We start from the raw sequence: 19,679 nt of genomic DNA on the forward strand, positions 1-19,679 counted from the left end.
TGCAAATCTTTAACTGATCAAAATTAAGGATATTTTAGGCATGACTTAATCCTTCATTTACAGTTAACTTTATTCTATCAGGGAGTTATCCCCCTTTTCTTTCTTTATTTTCTTTTTCTTTTTCTTTCTCGTTATCATTAATCTAAACTTACATGAAGAATATTCTGTTTACTAGTCTCTCCCCTATACCTGGTCCCCACTATTAACCCCTTTCCAGTCACTGTCATTCAGCAGAGCAAAATGTTGTAAAATCACTACTTGTCTTCTCTGTGTTGTACAGCCCACCCCTTTCTCCCACCCACCCCCATTAGCATGCTAATCTTAATATCCTCCTTCTACTTCCCCCCTTATCCCTCCCTATCCACCCATCCTCCCCACTCCCATTCCCTTTGGTACCTGTTACTCCATTCTTGCGTTCTGTGAATCCGCTTCTGCTTTGTTCGTTCAGTTTTTCCTTCATTCTTACACTCCACAGATCAGTGAAATCATTTGGTATTTCTCTTTCTCTTCTTGGCTTTTTCACTGAGCATAATACCCTCCAGCTCCTTCCATGGTGCTGCCAATGGTAGGATTTGCCCTCTTCTTATGTCTGAGTAATATACCATTTTGTATATGTACCACATCTTCTTTATCCATTCATCTACCAGTGGACATTTAGGTTGCTTCCAGTTCTTTGCTATACTAAACAGTGCTGCAATAAACATCGGGGTGCATCTGTCTTTTTCAAACTTGATTGCTGCTCTCCTGGTATATATTCCTTAAAATGGAATTCCTCGGTCCAGTGGTGAATCTTTTCTGAGCATTTTGAGGAACCTCCATACTCCTTTCCACAATGGTTGAACTAATTTACATTCCCACCAGCAGTGTAGGAGGGTTCCCCTTTCTGCACAGCCGCAACAACATTTGTTGTTGTTTGTCTCTTGAATAATAGCTATCCTTTGTGGAGTGAGGTGATAACTCATTGTAGTTTACATTTGCATTTCTCTGATAAAAAGAGATGTGGAGCATCTTTTCATGTGTCTGTTGGCCATCTGTATTTGTTATTTGGAGAACCGTCTGTTCAGTTCCTCTGCCCATTTTTAATTGGATTATTTGTTTTTAGTTTGTTGAGGCATGTGAGCTCTTTATATATTTTGGGCGTCAAGCCTTTATCGGATGTGTCATTTACAAATATATTTTCCCATCCTTTAGGGTTCCTTTCTGTTGTATTGATGGTGTCTACTGCTCTACAGAAGCTTTTCACCTTAATATATTCCCACTTTTCATTTTTAATGTTGTTTTCCTTACCCGGGAGATATTGTCAAGAAGAGGTCACTCATGTCTATGTCTAAGAGGTTTCTGCCTATGTTTTCTTCCAAGAGTTTAATGGTTTCATGACTTACCTTCTTGTCTTTGATACATTTTGGATTTACATTTATATATGGGGTTAGAACACAGTGCAGTTTCATTCTCCTTCATGTAGCTGTCCAGATTTGCCATCACAATCTGTTGAAGAGACTGTCATTTCGCCATTGTATGTCCATGGCTCCTTTATCAAATATTAATTGACCACATATATTTGGGTTAATGTCTGGAGTGTCTAGTCTGTTCCACTGGTGTGTGGCTCTGTTCTTGTGCCAGTACCATATTGTCTTGATTACTACGGCTTTATAGTAGAGCGTGAAGTTGGTGAGTGAGCTCACCTCTACGTTATTCTTCTCTCTCAGCATTGCTATGGCTATTCGGTGTCTTTGGTGTTTCCGTGTGAATTTTTCATTTATTTGTTCCAATTCTTTGAAGAATGTTGCTGATGTCTTCATAGGAAAACTTCAAATCTGTATATTGCTTTGCTCAGGATGGCCATTTTCATGATATTAATTCTTCCTAGCCTCGTGAATGGGTGAGTTTCCATTTGTTAGTGTCGCCTTTAATTTCTCTTAAGTGTGACTTGTTGTTTCCTGAGTATATGTCTATCACTTCTTTGCTTAGGTTTATTCCTAGGTATTTTATCCTTTCTGCTGCAATTGTGAACGGAATTGTTTTCCAGATTTCTCTTTCTACTGGTTCATTGTTCGTGTACAGTAAAGCTACAGATTTCTGTGTGTTAATTTTCTATCGTGCGACTTTGCTGTATCCCGATATGAGCTCTAGTAGTTTTGTTGTGGAGTCTTTAGGGTTTTTTATGTACAATTTAATGTCATCTGCAAATAGAGACAGTTTAACTTCTTGTCTACAAATATGGATTCCTTGTGTTTCTTTGTTTTGTCTAATTGCTGTGGCCAAGACCTTCAGTACTGTGTTGAATAACATTGGGGAGAGTGGGCATCCCTGTCTTGTATCCAATCGCAGAAGAAAAGCTTTCAGCTTCTCGCTGTTCACTATGACGTTGGCTGTAGTTTTATCATATATGGGCTTTATTATGTTGAGGTACTTGCCCTCTATACACATTTTGCTGAGAGTGTTTATCATGAATGGTTGTAGAACTATGTCAAACGATTTTTCAGCATCTATGGAGATGATCATGTGGTTTTGTCTGTCTTTATGTTGATGTGCTGGATGATGTTGATGGATTATCAAATGTCGTACTATCCTTGCGTCCCTGGAATGAATCCCACTTGGTCATGGGGTATCATCCTTGGATGTATATTTGAATTCGTTTTGCTAATACGTTGTTTTGTATTTTTACATCTACGTTCATCAGGGATAATCGTCTGTAGTGTTTCTTTCTTTGGTGCCATCTTTATCTGGCTTTTCCATTAGAGTGATATCGGTTTCATAGAGTGAGTTTGGGAGTAATCCCACCTCTTCTACTTTTTGGAAAACTTTAAGGAGTATGGGTATTATGTCTTATCTGTATGTCTGTTAAAATTCCGAGGAAAATCCATCTGTCCCGGGGATTTGTTCTTTGGTAGTTTTTTGATTACTGTTTCAATTCCGTTGCTGGTAATTGGTGTGTTAAGATTTTATGTTTTTTTCTGGGTCAGCCATGGAAGATTTTATTCTCCTAGGAATTTGTCCATTTCTCCTTGGTTTCCCAGCATATCATCGTATAGGTTTTCATAGTACTCTCTAATAATTCTTTGTATTTCTGTGGTGTCCGTCGTGGTTTTTCCTTTTTTATTTCTGATTCTGTTGATGTGTGTTGACTCACTTTTCCTCTTAATATGTCTGGCAAGAGGCTTATCTATATTGTTTATTTTCCCGAAGAAACAGCTCTTGCTTTCTTTGACATTTGCTAATGTTTTTTTATTTCTTCTCTGGTCTTTATTTATTCCATCGTTCTGCTGACCTTAGGCCACATTTGTTCTCCTTTTGCCAACTTCGATAATTGAGACTTTAGACAATTCATTTGGGATTTTTCTTCCTTCTTACATGTGACTTGGTTGCTATATATATTCCTCTTAAGACTGCTTTTGCCGTACCCACAGTAGTTTTAGCTTTCTGTTGTTGTCTTTTGTTTAAATATAATGCCGAATCTCCATTTTAATTTGGCCTTTCAGTAATTGATTATTTAGGAGCTTCTTGTTAAGCCTCCATGTGTTTGTGAGACTTTTTGCTTTCTTTGTCCAATTTATTTTTAGTTCTAAGCATTTGTGGTCTGAAAAGTTGGTTGATAGGATTTCAATCTCTTGGAATTTACTGAGGCTCTTTTTGTTGCCTACTATGTTGTCTACTCTGGAGAATGTTTCATGTGCACGTGAGAAGAATGTGTGTCCTGTTGCTTTTGGATGTAGAATTGTGTAGACATCTAATAGGGCCATCTGTTCTTGTGTGTTGTTCAGTGCCTCTGTGTCCTTACTTATTTTCTGTTTCTTGGATCTGTCCTTTGGAGTGAGTGGTGGGTTGAAGTCTCCCAATGTGTATGCATTGCATTCTATTTCCTCCTTTAATTCTGTTAGTATTTGTTTCACATATGCTGGTGCTCCTGTGTTGTATTCACATATACTCATAAATGTTATATCCTCTTGTTGAACTGTGCCCTTCATCATTATGTAATGTCCTTCTTTATCTTTTATTTTTTTTCTTTCTTTCTTTTTTTAAAATTTTTTGTGCATTATATATGAATTGTATGTTTATCCCAATTTCCCCGTTATTATGTTTATAATTGTTATTAATTTTTTTAAATATAAAGGTGAAGTGGTTGGTAGATGCAAGATAAAAGTAGAATACACGGTTTAGTGTTTTAAGAGAGCACATGTAGATGATCAGGTGTGTGCCTGTAGACTATGTGTTAGTCCAAGCTAGACAAGGGCAATAAAACATCCACGGATGCAGAGATCCCTCAAAACAAGGGCATTGAGGTTTTAAGCCTCACCTCTGTAGATTCCCAATTTCTCACCCGATGGCCGCCCTGCGACTGTGCCTCTATTATGTTGTTCCTCCCTTGAGGAATCTACCCATCTCTGGCTAACCAGTCATCTTCCGGGACCATACAGGGAAGTTTAAATTTGATAAGTGAGATAGAAGAAATATTGTTTGAAAGGGTTAGCTTTTTACTTCTTTGCAGTTTTATGCCATGTGGTTTCTGTGCCCAGCATTTTTCAGGAAGTATCTTTACCACTTGGAAGAATTATCTTACTCGGTAAATTATATATGAGGGACGACTTCTATTTCAGGGCTGTAATTAGCAAGGAAGAAGAAAAGCTATAGAAGTAGCAGACGGACGAAATCATGGGAAGATAGTTTATTTCTTTGAAATATCTTCTTGTAGAGTAACTTAAGCATGTGTAGGTTTTAAACTACTAATTAAATTGTGCACACACATTAACATAGAAGGAATACACGTACATAACCAAAGCAGAACTATAATTACCAGCCATCTCCAGTGAAACCACGAATTACCAGTTAGGCATCCTAGGCATTTGTGAATATTTATCTACGATATGATGGATATTGTCCAACTGAACTTGAACGGACTGAGAGAAATCAGACAAATTAAAACATCCGATTCCTGGGAACTGTTCACATCCCATATGCTCTTTTAACAGTAGATAATTTGTAGTTGTAAGATTTTGGAGTGCTACAACTTGCACTTCTCCTAATTCTTGGTTGAGTTCCAAAAGTATGGACACAGTCAAATTGATGTTTTACTCTATGCACAGGCCAGTTTAGATATTTCCTTCTCCGTTTACATGACAAGTACAGGAACTGGTGAGACATATGCAGCTCCAACTGTAGCAGTGCCTGGATCTTTGTTCAGGTTTTTTGATGATCATCTTCTGGAATGACTCTTCCAGAGATTGCTGATGTGGGAAGTTCTTCTTCATATCGTATCTTAGTTCATTTTGTGGTTAGCCCAATTAGGCTTTGATCCTCTATATAAGCACAAGGAGACCTTTTTCCCCTCCTATTTTTATGCCAATTATACGATTGTGTAGAACTCAATGGATGTCAACACATAGGAACTGCTCTTTTATCAATAGAGAGGAATATTATCAGAAAACAGTACCTCCACACCGATCATCTGCAAATCTTTAACTGATCAAAATTAAAGATATTTTAGGCATGTCTTAATCCTTGATTTACAGTTAACTTTATTCTATCAGGGAGTTATCCCCCTTTTCTTTCTTTATTTTCTTTTTCTTTTTCATTCTCGTTATCATTAATCTAAACTTACATGAAGAATATTCTGTTTACTAGTCTCTCCCCTATACCTGGTCCCCACTATTAACCCCTTTCCAGTCACTGTCATTCAGCAGAGCAAAATGTTGTAGAATCACTACTTGTCTTCTCTGTGTTGTACAGCCCACCCCTTTCTCCCACCCACCACCATTAGAATGCTAATCTTAATATCCTCCTTGTACTTCCCCCCTTATCCCTCCCAATCCACCCATCCTCCCCACTCCCTTTCCCTTTGGTACCTGTTACTCCATTCTTGCGTTCTGTGAATCCGCTTCTGCTTTGTTCGTTCAGTTTTTCCTTCATTCTTACACTCCACAGATCAGTGAAATCATTTGGTGTTTCTCTTTCTCTTCTTGGCTTTTTCACTGAGCATAATACCCTCCAGCTCCTTCCATGGTGCTGCCAATGGTAGGATTTGCCCTCTTCTTATGTCTGAGTAATATACCATTTTGTATATGTACCACATCTTCTTTATCCATTCATCTACCTGTGGACATTATTTTGCTTCCAGTTATTTGCTATACTAAACAGTGCTGCAATAAACATCGGGGTGCATCTGTCTTTTTCAAACTTGATTGCTGCTCTCCTGGTATATATTCCTTAAAATGGAATTCCTGGGTCCAGTGGTGAATCTTTTCTGAGCATTTTGAGGAACCTCCATACTCCTTTCCACAATGGTTGAACTAATTTACATTCCCACCAGCAGTGTAGGAGGGTTCCCCTTTCTCCACAGCCACAACAACATTTGTTGTTGTTTGTCTCTTGAATGATAGCTATCCTTTGTGGAGTGAAGTGATAACTCATTGTAGTTTTCATTTGCATTTCTCTGATAAAAAGAGATGTGGAGCATCTTTTCATGTGTCTGTTGGCCATCTGTATTTGTTATTTGGAGAACCGTCTGTTCAGTTCCTCTGCCCATTCTTAATTGGATTATTTGTTTTTAGTTTGTTGAGGCATGAGAGCTCTTTATATATTTTGGGCGTCAAGCCTTTATCTGATGTGTCTTTTACAAATATATTTAACCATCCTGTAGGGCTCCTTTCTGTTGTATTGATGGTGTCTACTGCTCTACAGAAGCTTTTCACCTTAATATATTCCCACTTTTCATTTTTGCTGTTGTTTTCCTTACCCGGGAGATATTTTCAAGAAGATGGCACTCAGGTTTATGTCTAAGAGGTTTCTGCCTATGTTTTCTTCCAAGAGTTTAATCGTTTCATGACTTACCTTCCGGTCTTTGATACATTTTGGATTTACTTTTGTATATGGGGTTAGAACACAGTGCAGTTTCATTCTCCTTCATGTAGCTGTCCAGATTTGCCATCACAATCTGTTGAAGAGACTGTCATTTCGCCATTGTATGTCCATGGCTCCTTTATCAAATATTAATTGACCACATATATTTGGGTTAATGTCTGGAGTGTCTAGTCTGTTCCAATGGTGTGTGGCTCTGTTCTTGTGCCAGTACCATATTGTCTTGATTACTATGGCTTTATAGTAGAGCGTGAAGTTGGTGATTGAGATCACCCCTATGTTATTCTTCTAACTCAGCATTGCTATGGCTATTCGGTGTCTTTGGTGTTTCCGTGTGAATTTTTCATTTATTTGTTCCAATTCTTTGAAGAATGTTGCTGATGACTTCATAGGAATACTTCAAATCTGTATATTGCTTTGCTCAGGATGGCCATTTTCATGATATTAATTCTTCCTAGCCTCGTGAATGTGTGAGTTTCCATTTGTTAGTGTCGCCTTTAATTTCTCTTAAGTGTGACTTGTTGTTTCCTGAGTATATGTCTATCACTTCTTTGCTTAGGTTTATTCATAGGTATTTTATCCTTTCTGCTGCAATTGTGAACGGAATTGTTTTCCAGATTTCTCTTTCTACTGGTTCATTGTTCGTGTACAGTAAAGCTACAGATTTCTGTGTGTTAATTTTCTATCGTGCGACTTTGCTGTATCCCGATATGAGCTCTAGTAGTTTTGGTGTGGAGTCTTTAGGGTTTTTTATGTACTATTTCGTGTCATCTGCAAATAGAGACAGTTTAACTTCTTGTCTACCAATATGGATTCCTTGTGTTTCTTTGTTTTGTCTAATTGCTGTGGCCAAGACCTCCAGTACTATGTTGAATAACATTGGGGAGAGTGGGCATCCCTGTCTTGTATCCAATCACAGAATAAAAGCTTTCAGCTTCTCGCTGTTCTCTATGACGATGGCTGCGGTTTTATCATATATGGGCTTTATTATGTTGGGGTACTTGCCCTCTATACACATTTTGCTGAGAGTGTTTATCATGAATGGTTGTAGAACTATGTCAAATGCTTTTTCAGTATCTATGGAGATGATCATGTGGTTTTGTCTGTCTTTATGTTGATGTGCTGGATGATGTTGATGGATTATCAAATGTCGTACTATCCTTGCATCCCTGGGATGAATCGCACTTGTTCATGTGGTTTCATCCTTTGGATGTATTTTTGAATTCGTTTTGCTAATACGTTGTTTTGTATTTTTACTTCTACGTTCATCAGGCATAATCGTCTGTAGTGTTTCTTTCTTTGGTGCCATCTTTATCTGGCTTTTCCATTAGAGTGATATCGGTTTCATAGAGTGAGTTTGGGGTAATCCCTCCTCTTCTATTTTTTGGAAAACTTTAAGGAGTATGGGTATTATGTCTGATCTGTATGTCTGTTAAAATTCCGAGGAAAATCCATCTGTCCCGGGGATTTGTTCTTTGGTAGTTTTTTGCTTACTGATTCAATTCCGTTGCTGGTAATTGGTGTGTTAAGATTTTATGTTTTTTTCTGGGTCAGCCATGGAAGGTTTTATTCTCCTAGGAATTTGTCCATTTCTCCTTGGTTTCCCAGCTTATCATCGTATAGGTTTTCATAGTACTCTCTAATAATTCTTTGTATTTCTGTGGTGTCCGTCGTGGTTTTTCCTTTTTTATTTCTGATTCTGTTGATGTGTGTTGACTCTCTTTTCCTCTTAATATGTCTGGCAAGAGGCTTATCTATATTGTTTATTTTCCCGAAGAAACAGCTTTTGCTTTCTTTGACATTTGCTAATGTTTTTTTATTTCTTCTCTGGTCTTTATTTATTCCATCGTTCTGCTGAACTTAGGCCACATTTGTTCTCCTTTTTCCAACTTCGATAATTGAGACTTTAGACCATTCTTTTGGGATTTTTCTTCCTTCTTTACATGTGACTGGATTGCTATATATATTCCTCTTAAGACTGCTTTTGCCGTACCCACAGTAGTTTTCGCTTTCTGTTGTTGTCTTTTGTTTAAATATAATGCCGAATCTCCATTTTAATTTGGTCTTTCAGTAATTGATTATTTAGGAGCTTCTTGTTAAGCATCCATGTGTTTGTGAGCCTTTTTGCTTTCTTTGTCCAATTTATTTTTAGTTCTAAGCATTTGTGGTCTGAAAAGTTGGTTGATAGGATTTCAATCTCTTGGAATTTACTGAGGCTCTTTTTGTTGCCTACTATGTGGTCTAATCTGGAGAATGTTTCATGTGCACGTGAGAAGAATGTGTGTCCTGTTGCTTTTGGAGGTAGAATTGTGTAGATATCTAATAGGGCCATCTGTTCTTGTGTGTTGTTCAGTGCCTCTGTGTCCTTACTTATTTTCTGTTTCTTGGATCTGTCCTTTGGAGTGAGTGGTGGGTTGAAGTCTCCCAATGTGTATACATTGCATTCTATTTCCTCCTTTAATTCTGTTAGTATTTGTTTCACATATGCTGGAGCTCCTGTGTTGTATTCATATATACTCATAAAGGTTATATCCTCTTGATGAACTGCGCCCTTCATCATTATGTAATGTCCTCCTTTATCTTGTATTTTTTTTCTTTCATTCTTTTTTTAAAATTTTTTTGCTCTCTATATGATTTGTATGTTTATCCCAATTTCCCCATTATTATGTTTATATTTGTTATTAATTTTTTTAATATAAAGGTGAAGTGGTTGGTAGATGTAAGATAAAAGTAGAATAAACGGTTTAGTGTGGTAAGAGAGCACATGTAGATGATCAGGTGTGTGCCTGTAGTCTAAGTGTTAGTCCAAGCTAGACAAGGGCAATAAAACATCAACGGATGCAGAGATCCCTCAAAACAAGGGCATTGAGGTTTTAAGCCTCACCTCTGTAGATTCCCAATTTCTCACCCGATGGCCGCCCTGCGACTGTGCCTCTCTTATGTTGTTCCTCCCTTGAGGAATCTACCCATCTCTGGCTAACCAGTCATCTTCCGGGACCATACAGGGAAGTTTAAATTTGATAAGTGAGATAGAAGAAATATTGTTTGAAAGGATTAGCTTTTTACTTCTTTGCAGTTTTATGCCATGTGGTTTCTGTGCCCAGCATTTTTCAGGAAGTATCTTTACCACTTGGAAGAATTACCTTACTCGGTAAATTATATGTGAGGGACGACTTCTATTTCAGGGCTGTAATTAGCAAGGAAGAAGAAAATCTATAGAAGTAGCAGACGGACGAAATCATGGGAAGATTGTTTATTTCTTTGAAATATCTTCATGTAGAGTAACATAAGCATGTGTAGGTTTTAAACTACTAATTAAATTGCGCACACACATTAACATAGAAAGAATACACGTACATAACCAAAGCAGAACTATAATTACCAGCCATCTATAGTGAAACCAAGAAAAACCAGTTAGGCATCCAAGGCATTTGTGAAAATTTATCTACGATATGATGGATATTGTCCAACTGAACTTGAACGGTCTGAGAGAAATCAGACAAATTATAACATCCGATTCCTGGGAACTGTTCACATCCCATATGCTCTTTTAACAGTAGATAATTTGTAGTTGTAAGATTTTGGAGAGCTACAACTTGCACTTCTCCTAATTCTTGGTTGAGTTCCAAAAGTATAGACACAGTCAAATTGATGTTTTACTCTACGCACAGGCCAACTTTGATATTTCCTTCTCCCTTTACATGACAAGAACAGGAACTGTTGAGACGAATGCAGCTCCAACTGTAGCAGTGCCTGGATCTTTGTTGAGGTTTTTTGATGATCATCTTCTGGAATGACTCTTCCAGAGATTGCTGATGCGGGAAGTTCTTCTTCATATCCTATCTTAGTTCATTTTGTGTTTAGCCCAATTACGCTTTGATCCTCTATATAAGCACCAAGAGACCTTTTTCCCCTAATGTTTTTAAACCCTTTATACCATTGTGTAGAACTCAATGGATGTCAACACATAGGAACTGCTCTTTTATCAATAGAGAGGAATATTATCAGAAAACAGTACCTCCACACCGATCATCTGCAAATCTTTAACTGAACAAATTAAGGATATTTTAGGCATGACTTAATCCTTGATTTACAGTTAACTTCATTCTATGAGGGAGTTATCCCCCTTTTCTTTCTTTATTTTCTTTTTATTTTACTTTCTCGTTATCATTAATCTAAACTTACATGAAGAATATTCTGTTTACTAGTCTCTCCCCTATACCTGGTCCCCACTATTAACCCCTTTCCAGTCACTGTCTTTCAGCAGAGCAAAATGTAGAATCTCTACTTGTCTTCTCTGTGTTGTACAGCCCACCCCTATCTCCCACCCACCCCCATTAGTATGCTAATCTTAATATCGTCCTTCTACTTCCCCCCTTATCCCTCCCTATCCACCCATCCTCCCCACTCCCTTTCCCTTTGGTCCCTGTTACTCCATTCTTGCGTTCTGTGAATCCGCTTCTGCTTTGTTCGTTCAGTTTTTCCTTCATTCTTACACACCACAGATCAGTGAAATCTTTTGGTATTTCTCTTTCTCTTCTTGGCTTTTTCACTGAGCATAATTCCCTCCAGCTCCTTCCATGGTGCTGCCAATGGTAGGATTTGCCCTCTTCTTATGTCTGAGTAATATACCATTTTGTATATGAACCACATCTTCTTTATCCATTCATCTACCAGTGGACATTTAGGTTGCTTCCAGTTCTTTGCTATATTAAACAGTGCTGCAATAAACATCGGGGTGCATCTGTCTTTTTCAAACTTGATTGCTGCTCTCCTGATATATATTCCTTAAAATGGAATTCCTCGGTCTAGTGGTGAATCTTTTCTGAGCATTTTGAGGAACCTCCATACTCCTTTCCACAATGGTTGAACTAATTTACATTCCCACCAGCCGTGTAGGAGGCTTCCCCTTTCTCCACAGCCGCAACAACATTTGTTGTTGTTTGTCTCTTGAATGATAGCTATCCTTTGTGGAGTGATTTGATAACTCATTGTAGTTTTCATTTGCATTTCTCTGATAAAAAGAGATGTGGAGCTTCTTTTCATGTGTCTGTTGGCCATCTGTATTTGTTATTTGGAGAACCGTCTGTTCAGTTCCTCTGCCCATTTTTAATTGGATTATTTGTTTTTAGTTTGTTGAGGCATGTGAGCTCTTTATATATTTTGGGCGTCAAGCCTTTATCGGATGTGTCATTTACAAATATATTTAACCATCCTGTAGGGCTCCTTTCTGTTGTATTGATGGTGTCTACTGCTCTACAGAAGCTTTTCACCTTAATATATTCCCACTTTTCATTTTTGCTGTTGTTTTCCTTACCCGGGAGATATTTTCAAGAAGAGGTCACTCATGTTTATGTCTAAGAGGTTTCTGCCTAAGTTTTCTTCCAAGAGTTTAATGGTTTCATGACTTACCTTCCTGTCTTTGATACATTTTGTATTTACTTTTGTATATGGGGTTAGAACACAGTGCAGTTTCATTCTCCTTCATGTAGCTGTCCAGATTTGCCATCACAATCTGATGAAGAGACTCTCATTTCGACATTGTATGTGCATGGCTCCTTTATCAAATATTAATTGACCACCTATATTTGGGTTAATGTCTGGAGTGTCTAGTCTGTTCCACTGGTGTGTGGCTCTGTTCTTGTGCCAGTACCATATTGTCTTGATTACTATGGCTTTATAGTAGAGCGTGAAGTTGGTGAGTGAGATCACCCCTACGTTATTCTTCTCTCTCAGCATTGCTATGGCTATTCGGTGTCTTTGGTGTTTCAGTGTGAATTTTTCATTTATTTGTTCCAATTCGTTGAAGAATGTTGCTGATGATTTCATAGGAAAACTTCAAATCTGTATATTGCTTTGCTCAGGATGGCCATTTTCATGATATTAATTCTTCCTAGCCTCGTGAATGTGTGAGTTTCCATTTGTTAGTGTCGCCTTTAATTTCTCTTAAGAGTGACTTGTTGTTTCCTGAGTATATGTCTATCACTTCTTTGCTTAGGTTTATTCCTAGGTATTTTATCCTTTCTGCTGCAATTGTGAACGGAATTGTTTTCCAGATTTCTCTTTCTACTGGTTCATTGTTCGTGTACAGTAAAGCTACAGATTTCTGTGTGTTAATTTTCTATCGTGCGAATTTGCTGTATCCCGATATGAGCTCTAGTAGTTTTGGTGTGGAGTCTTTAGGGTTTTTTATGTACAATTTCATGTCATCTGCAAATAGAGACAGTTTAACTTCTTGTCTACCAATATGGATTCCTTGTGTTTCTTTGTTTTGTCTAATTGCTGTGGCCAAGACCTCCAGTAATGTGTTGAAAAACATTGGGGAGAGTGGGCAACCCTGTCTTGTATCCAATCGCAGAAGAAAAGCTTTCTGCTTCTCGCTGTTCACTATGACGTTGGCTGCGGTTTTATCATATATGGGCTTTATTATGTTGAGGTACTTGCCCTCTATACACATTTTGCTGAGAGTGTTTATCATGAATTGTTGTAGAACTATGTCAAACGATTTTTCAGCATCTATGGAGATGATCATGTGGTTTTGTCTGTCTTTATGTTGATGTGCTGGATGATGTTGATGGATTATCAAATGTCGTACTATCCTTGCATCCCTGGGATGAATCCCACTTGGTCATGGGGTATCATCCTTTGGATGTATTTTTGAATTCGTTTTGCTAATATGTTGTTTTGTATTTTTACATCTACGTTCATCAGGGATAATCGTCCGTAGTGTTTCTTTCTTTGGTGCCATCTTTATCGGGCTTTTCCATTAGAGTGATATCGGTTTCATAGAGTGAGTTTGGGAGTAATCCCTCCTCTTCTACTTTTTGGAAAACGTTAAGGAGTATGGGTATTATGTCTGATCTGTATGTCTGTTAAAATTCCGAGGAAAATCCATCTGTCCCGGGGATTTGTTCTTTGGTAGTTTTTTGCTTACTGATTCAATTCCGTTGCAGGTAATGGGTGTGTTAAGATTTTATGTTTTTTTCTGGGTCAGCCATGGAAGGTTTTATTCTCCTAGGAATTTGTCCATTTCTCCTTGGTTTCCCAGCTTATCATCGTATAGGTTTTCATAGTACTCTCTAATAATTCTTTGTATTTCTGTGGTGTCCGTCGTGGTTTTTCCTTTTTTATTTCTGATTCTGTTGATGTGTGTTGACTCTCTTTTCCTCTTAATATGTCTGGCAAGAGGCTTATCTATATTGTTTATTTTCCCGAAGAAACAGCTCTTGCTTTCTTTGACATTTGGTAATGTTTTTTTATTTCTTCTCTGGTCTTTATTTATTCCATCGTTCTGCTGACCTTAGGCCACATTTGTTCTCCTTTTTCCAACTTCGATAATTGAGACTTTAGACAATTCATTTGGGATTTTTCTTCCTTCTTACATGTGACTTGGTTGCTATATATACTCCTCTTAAGTCTGCTTTTGCCGTACCCACAGTAGTTTTAGCTTTCTGTTGTTGTTTTTTGTTTAAATATAATGCCGAATCTCCATTTTAATTTGGTGTTTCAGTAATTGATTATTTAGGAGCTTCTTGTTAAGCCTCCATGTGTTTGTGAGACTTTTTGCTTTCTTTGTCCAATTTATTTGTAGTTCTAAGCATTTGTGGTCTGAAAAGTTGGTTGATAGGATTTCAATCTCTTGGAATTTACTGAGGCTCTTTTTGTTGCCTACTATGTGGTCTACTCTGGAGAATGTTTCATGTGCACGTGAGAAGAATGTGTGTCCTGTTGCTTTTGGATGTAGAATTGTGTAGATATCTAATAGGGCCATCTGTTCTTGTGTGTTGTTCAGTGCCTCTGTGTCCTTACTTATTTTCTGTTTCTTGGATCTGTCCTTTGGAGTGAGTGGTGGGTTGAAGTCTCCCAATGTGTAAGCATTGCATTCTCTTTCCTCCTTTAATTCTGTTAGTATTTGTTTCACATATGCTGGTGCTCCTGTGTTGTATTCATATATACTCATAAAGGTTAGTCCTCTTGATGAACTGCGCCCTTCATCATTATGTAATGTCATCCTTTATCTTTTATTTTTTTTCTTTCTTTCTTTTTTTAAAATTTTTTTGCTCTCTATATGATTTGTATGTTTATCCCACTTTCCCCGTTATTATGTTTATAATTGTTATTAATTTTTTTAATATAAAGGTGAAGTGGTTGGTAGATGCAAGATAAAAGTAGAATACACGGTTTAGTGTGGTAAGAGAGCACATGTAGATGATCAGGTGTGTGCCTGTAGACTAAGTGTTAGTCCAAGCTAGACAAGGGCAATAAAACATCCACGGATGCAGAGATCCTTCAAAACAAGGGCATTGAGGTTTTAAGCCTCACCTCTGTAGATTCCCAATTACTCACCCGATGGCCACCCTGCGACTGTGCCTCTCTTATGTTGTTCCTCCCTTGTGGAATATACCCATCTCTGGCTAACCAGTCATCTTCCGGGACCATACAGGGAAGTTTAAATTTGATATGTGTGATAGAAGAAATATTGTTTGAAAGGATTAGCTTTTTACTTCTTTGCAGTTTTATGCCATGTGGTTTCTGTGCCCAGCATTTTTCAGGAAGTATCTTTACCACTTGGAAGAATTATCTTACTCGGTAAATTATATATGAGGGACGACTTCTATTTCAGGGCTCTAATTAGCAAGGAAGAAGAAAAGCTATAGAAGTAGCAGACGGACAAAATCATGGGAAGATTGTTTATTTTTTGAAATATCTTCTTGAGGAGTAACTTAAGCATGTGTAGGTTTTAAACTACTAATTAAATTGCGCACACACATTAACATAGAAAGAATACACGTACATAACCAAAGCAGAACTATAATTACCAGCCATCTATAGTGAAACCAAGAAAAACCAGTTAGGCATCCTAGGCATTTGTGAAAATTTATCTACGATATGATGGATATTGTCCAACTGAACTTGAACGGTCTGAGAGAAATCAGACAAATTAAAACATCCGATTCCTGGGAACTGTTCACATCCCATATGCTCTTTAACAGTAGATAATTTGTAGTTGTAAGATTTTGGAGTGCTACAACTTGCACTTCTCCTAATTCTTGGTTGAGTTCCAAAAGTATAGACACAGTCAAATTGATGTTTTACTCTATGCACAGGCCAGCTTAGATATTTCCTTCTCCGTTTACTTGACAAGTACAGGAACTGGTGAGACGAATGCAGGTCCAACTGTAGCAGTGCCTGGATCTTTGTTCAGGTTTTTTGATGATCATCTTCTGGAATGACTCTTCCAGAGATTGCTGATGTGGGAAGTTCTTCTTCATATCGTATCTTAGTTCATTTTGTGGTTAGCCCAATTAGGCTTTGATCCTCTATATAAGCACCAAGAGACCTTTTTCCCCTCCTATTTTTAAGCCCTTTATACCATTGTGTAGAACTCAGTGGATGTCAACACATAGGAACTGCTCTTTTATCAATAGAGAGGAATATTATCAGAAAACAGTACCTCCACACCGATCATCTGCAAATCTTTAACTGATCAAAATTAAGGATATTTTAGGCATGACTTAATCCTTGATTTAGAGTTAACTTTATACTATCAGGGATTTATCCCCCTTTTCTTTCTTTATTTTCTTTTTCTTTTTCTTTCTCGTTATCATTAATCTAAACTTACATGAAGAATATTCTGTTTACTAGTCTCTCCCCTATACCTGGTCCCCACTATTAACCCCATTCCAGTCACTGTCATTCAGCAGAGCAAAATGTTGTAGAATCACTACTTGTCTTCTCTGTGTTGTACAGCCCACCCCTTTCTCCCACCCACCCCCATTAGCATGCTACGCTTAATATCGTCCTTCTACTTCCCCCCTTATCCCTCCCTATCCACCCATCCTCCCCACTCCGTTTCCCTTTGGTACCTGTTACTCCATTCTTGCGTTCTGTGAATCCGCTTCTGCTTTGTTCTTTCAGTTTTTCCTTTATTCTTACACTCCACAGATCAGTGAAATCATTTGGTATTTCTCTTTCTCTTCTTGGCTTTTTCACTGAGCATAATTCCCTCCAGCTCCTTCCATGGTGCTGCCAATGGTAGGATTTGCCCTCTTCTTATGTCTGAGTAATATACCATTTTGTATATGTACCACATCATCTTTATCCATTCATCTACCAGTGGACATTTAGGTTGCTTCCAGTTCTTTGCTATACTAAACAGTGCTGCAATAAACATCGGGGTGCATCTGTCTTTTTCAAACTTGATTGCTGCTCTCCTTGTATATATTCCTTAAAATGGAATTCCTGGGTCCAGTGGTGAATCTTTTCTGAGCATTTTGAGGAACCTCCATACTCCTTTCCACAATGGTTGTACTAATTTACATTCCCACCAGCAGTGTAGGAAGGTTCCCCTTTCTCCACAGCCGCAACAACATTTGTTGTTGTTTGTCTCTTGAATGATAGCTATCCTTTGAGGAGTGAGGTGATAACTCATTGTAGTTTTCATTTGCATTTCTCTGATAAAAAGAGATGTGGAGCATCTTTTCATGTGTCTGTTGGCCATCTGTATTTGTTATTTGGAGAACCCTCTGTTCAGTTCCTCTGCCCCTTTTTAATTGGATTATTTGTTTTTAGTTTGTTGAGGCATGTGAGCTCTTTATATATTTTGGGCGTCAAGCCTTTATCGGATGTGTCATTTACAAATATATTTTCCCATCCTGTAGGGCTCCTTTCTGTTGTATTGTTGGTGTCTACTGCTCTACAGAAGCTTTTCACCTTAATATATTCCCACTTTTCATTTTTGCTGTTGTTTTCCTTACCCGGGAGATATTTTCAAGAAGAGGTCACTCATGTTTATGTCTAAGAGGTTTCTGCCTATGTTTTCTTCCAAGAGTTTAATGGTTTCATGACTTACCTTCCGGTCTTTGATACATTTTGGTTTTACTTTTGTATATGGGGTTAGAACACAGTGCAGTTTCATTCTCCTTCATGTAGCTGTCCAGATTTGAAATCCCAATCTGTTGAAGAGACTATCATTTCGCCATTGTATGTCCATGGCTCCTTTATCAAATATTAATTGACCACATATATTAGGGTTAATGTCTGGAGTGTCTAGTCTGTTCCACTGGTGTGTGGCTCTGTTCTTGTGCCAGTACCATATTGTCTTGTTTACTATGTCTTTATAGTAGAGCGTGAAGTTGGTGAGTGAGATCACCCCTACGTTATTCTTCTCTCTCAGCATTGCTATGGCTATTCGGTATCTTTGGTGTTTCCGTGTGAATTTTTCATTTATTTGTTCCAATTAATTGAAGAATGTTGCTGATGATTTCATAGGAAAACTTCAAATCTGTATATTGCTTTGCTCAGGGTGGACATTTTCATGATATTAATTCTTCCTAGCCTCGTGAATGGGTGAGTTTCCATTTGTTAGTGTCGCCTTTAATTTCTCTTAAGTGTGACTTGTTGTTTCCTGAGTATATGTCTATCACTTCTTTGCTTAGGTTTATTCCTAGGTATTTTATCCTTTCTGCTGCAATTGTGAACGGAATTGTTTTCCAGATTTCTCTTTCTACTGGTTCATTGTTCGTGTACAGTAAAGCTACAGATTTCTGTGTGTTAATTTTCTATCGTGCGACTTTGCTGTATCCCGATATGAGCTCTAGTAGTTTTGGTGTGGAGTCTTTAGGGTTTTTTATGTACAATTTCATGTCATCTGCAAATAGAGACAGTTTAACTTCTTGTCTACCAATATGGATTCCTTGTGTTTCTTTGTTTTGTCTAATTGCTGTGGCCAAGACCTCCAGTACTGTGTTGAATAACATTGGGGAGAGTGGGCATTCCTGTCTTGTATCCAATCGCAGAAGAAAAGCTTTCAGCTTCTCGCTGTTCACTATGACGTTGGCTGCGATTTTATCATATATGGGCTTTATTATGTTGAGGTACTTGCCCTCTATACACATTTTGCTGAGAGTGTTTATCATGAATGGTTGTAGAACTATGTCAAACGATTTTTCAGCATCTATGGAGATGATCATGTGGTTTTGTCTGTCTTTATGTTGATGTGCTGGATGATGTTGATGGATTATCAAATGTCGTACTATCCTTGCATCCCTGGGATGAATCCCACTTGGTCATGTGGTATCATCCTTTGGATGTATTTTTGAATTCGTTTTGCTAATATGTTGTTTTGTATTTTTACATCTACGTTCATCAGGGATAATCGTCTGTAGTGTTTCTTTCTTTGGGGCCATCTTTATCTGGCTTTTCCATTAGAGTGATATCGGTTTCATAGAGTGAGTTTGGGAGTAATCCCTCCTCTTCTACTTTTTGGAAAACGTTAAGGAGTATGGGTATTATGTCTGATCTGTATGTCTGTTAAAATTCCGAGGAAAATCCATCTGTCCCGGGGATTTGTTCTTTGGTAGTTTTTTGCTTACTGATTCAATTCCGTTGCAGGTAATTGGTGTGTTAAGATTTTATGTTTTTTTCTGGGTCAGCCATGGAAGGTTTTATTCTCCTAGGAATTTGTCCATTTCTCCTTGGTTTCCCAGCATATCATCGTATAGGTTTTCATAGTACTCTCTAATAATTCTTTGTATTACTGTGGTGTCCGTCGTGGTTTTTCCTTTTTTAGTTCTGATTCTGTTGATATGTGTTGACTCTCTTTTCCTCTTAATATGTCTGGCAAGAGGCTTATCTATATTGTTTATTTTCCCGAAGAAACAGCTCTTGCTTTCTTTGACATTTGCTAATGTTTTTTTATTTCTTCTCTGGTCTTTATTTATTCCATCATTCTGCTGAACTTAGGCCACATTTGTTCTCCTTTTTCCAACTTCGATAATTGAGACTTTAGACAATTCATTTGGGATTTTTCTTCCTTCTTTACATGT

Source organism: Manis pentadactyla, chromosome Y, assembly GCF_030020395.1.
Source record: "Manis pentadactyla isolate mManPen7 chromosome Y, mManPen7.hap1, whole genome shotgun sequence".
In the NCBI taxonomy this organism is placed as follows: domain Eukaryota; kingdom Metazoa; phylum Chordata; class Mammalia; order Pholidota; family Manidae; genus Manis; species Manis pentadactyla.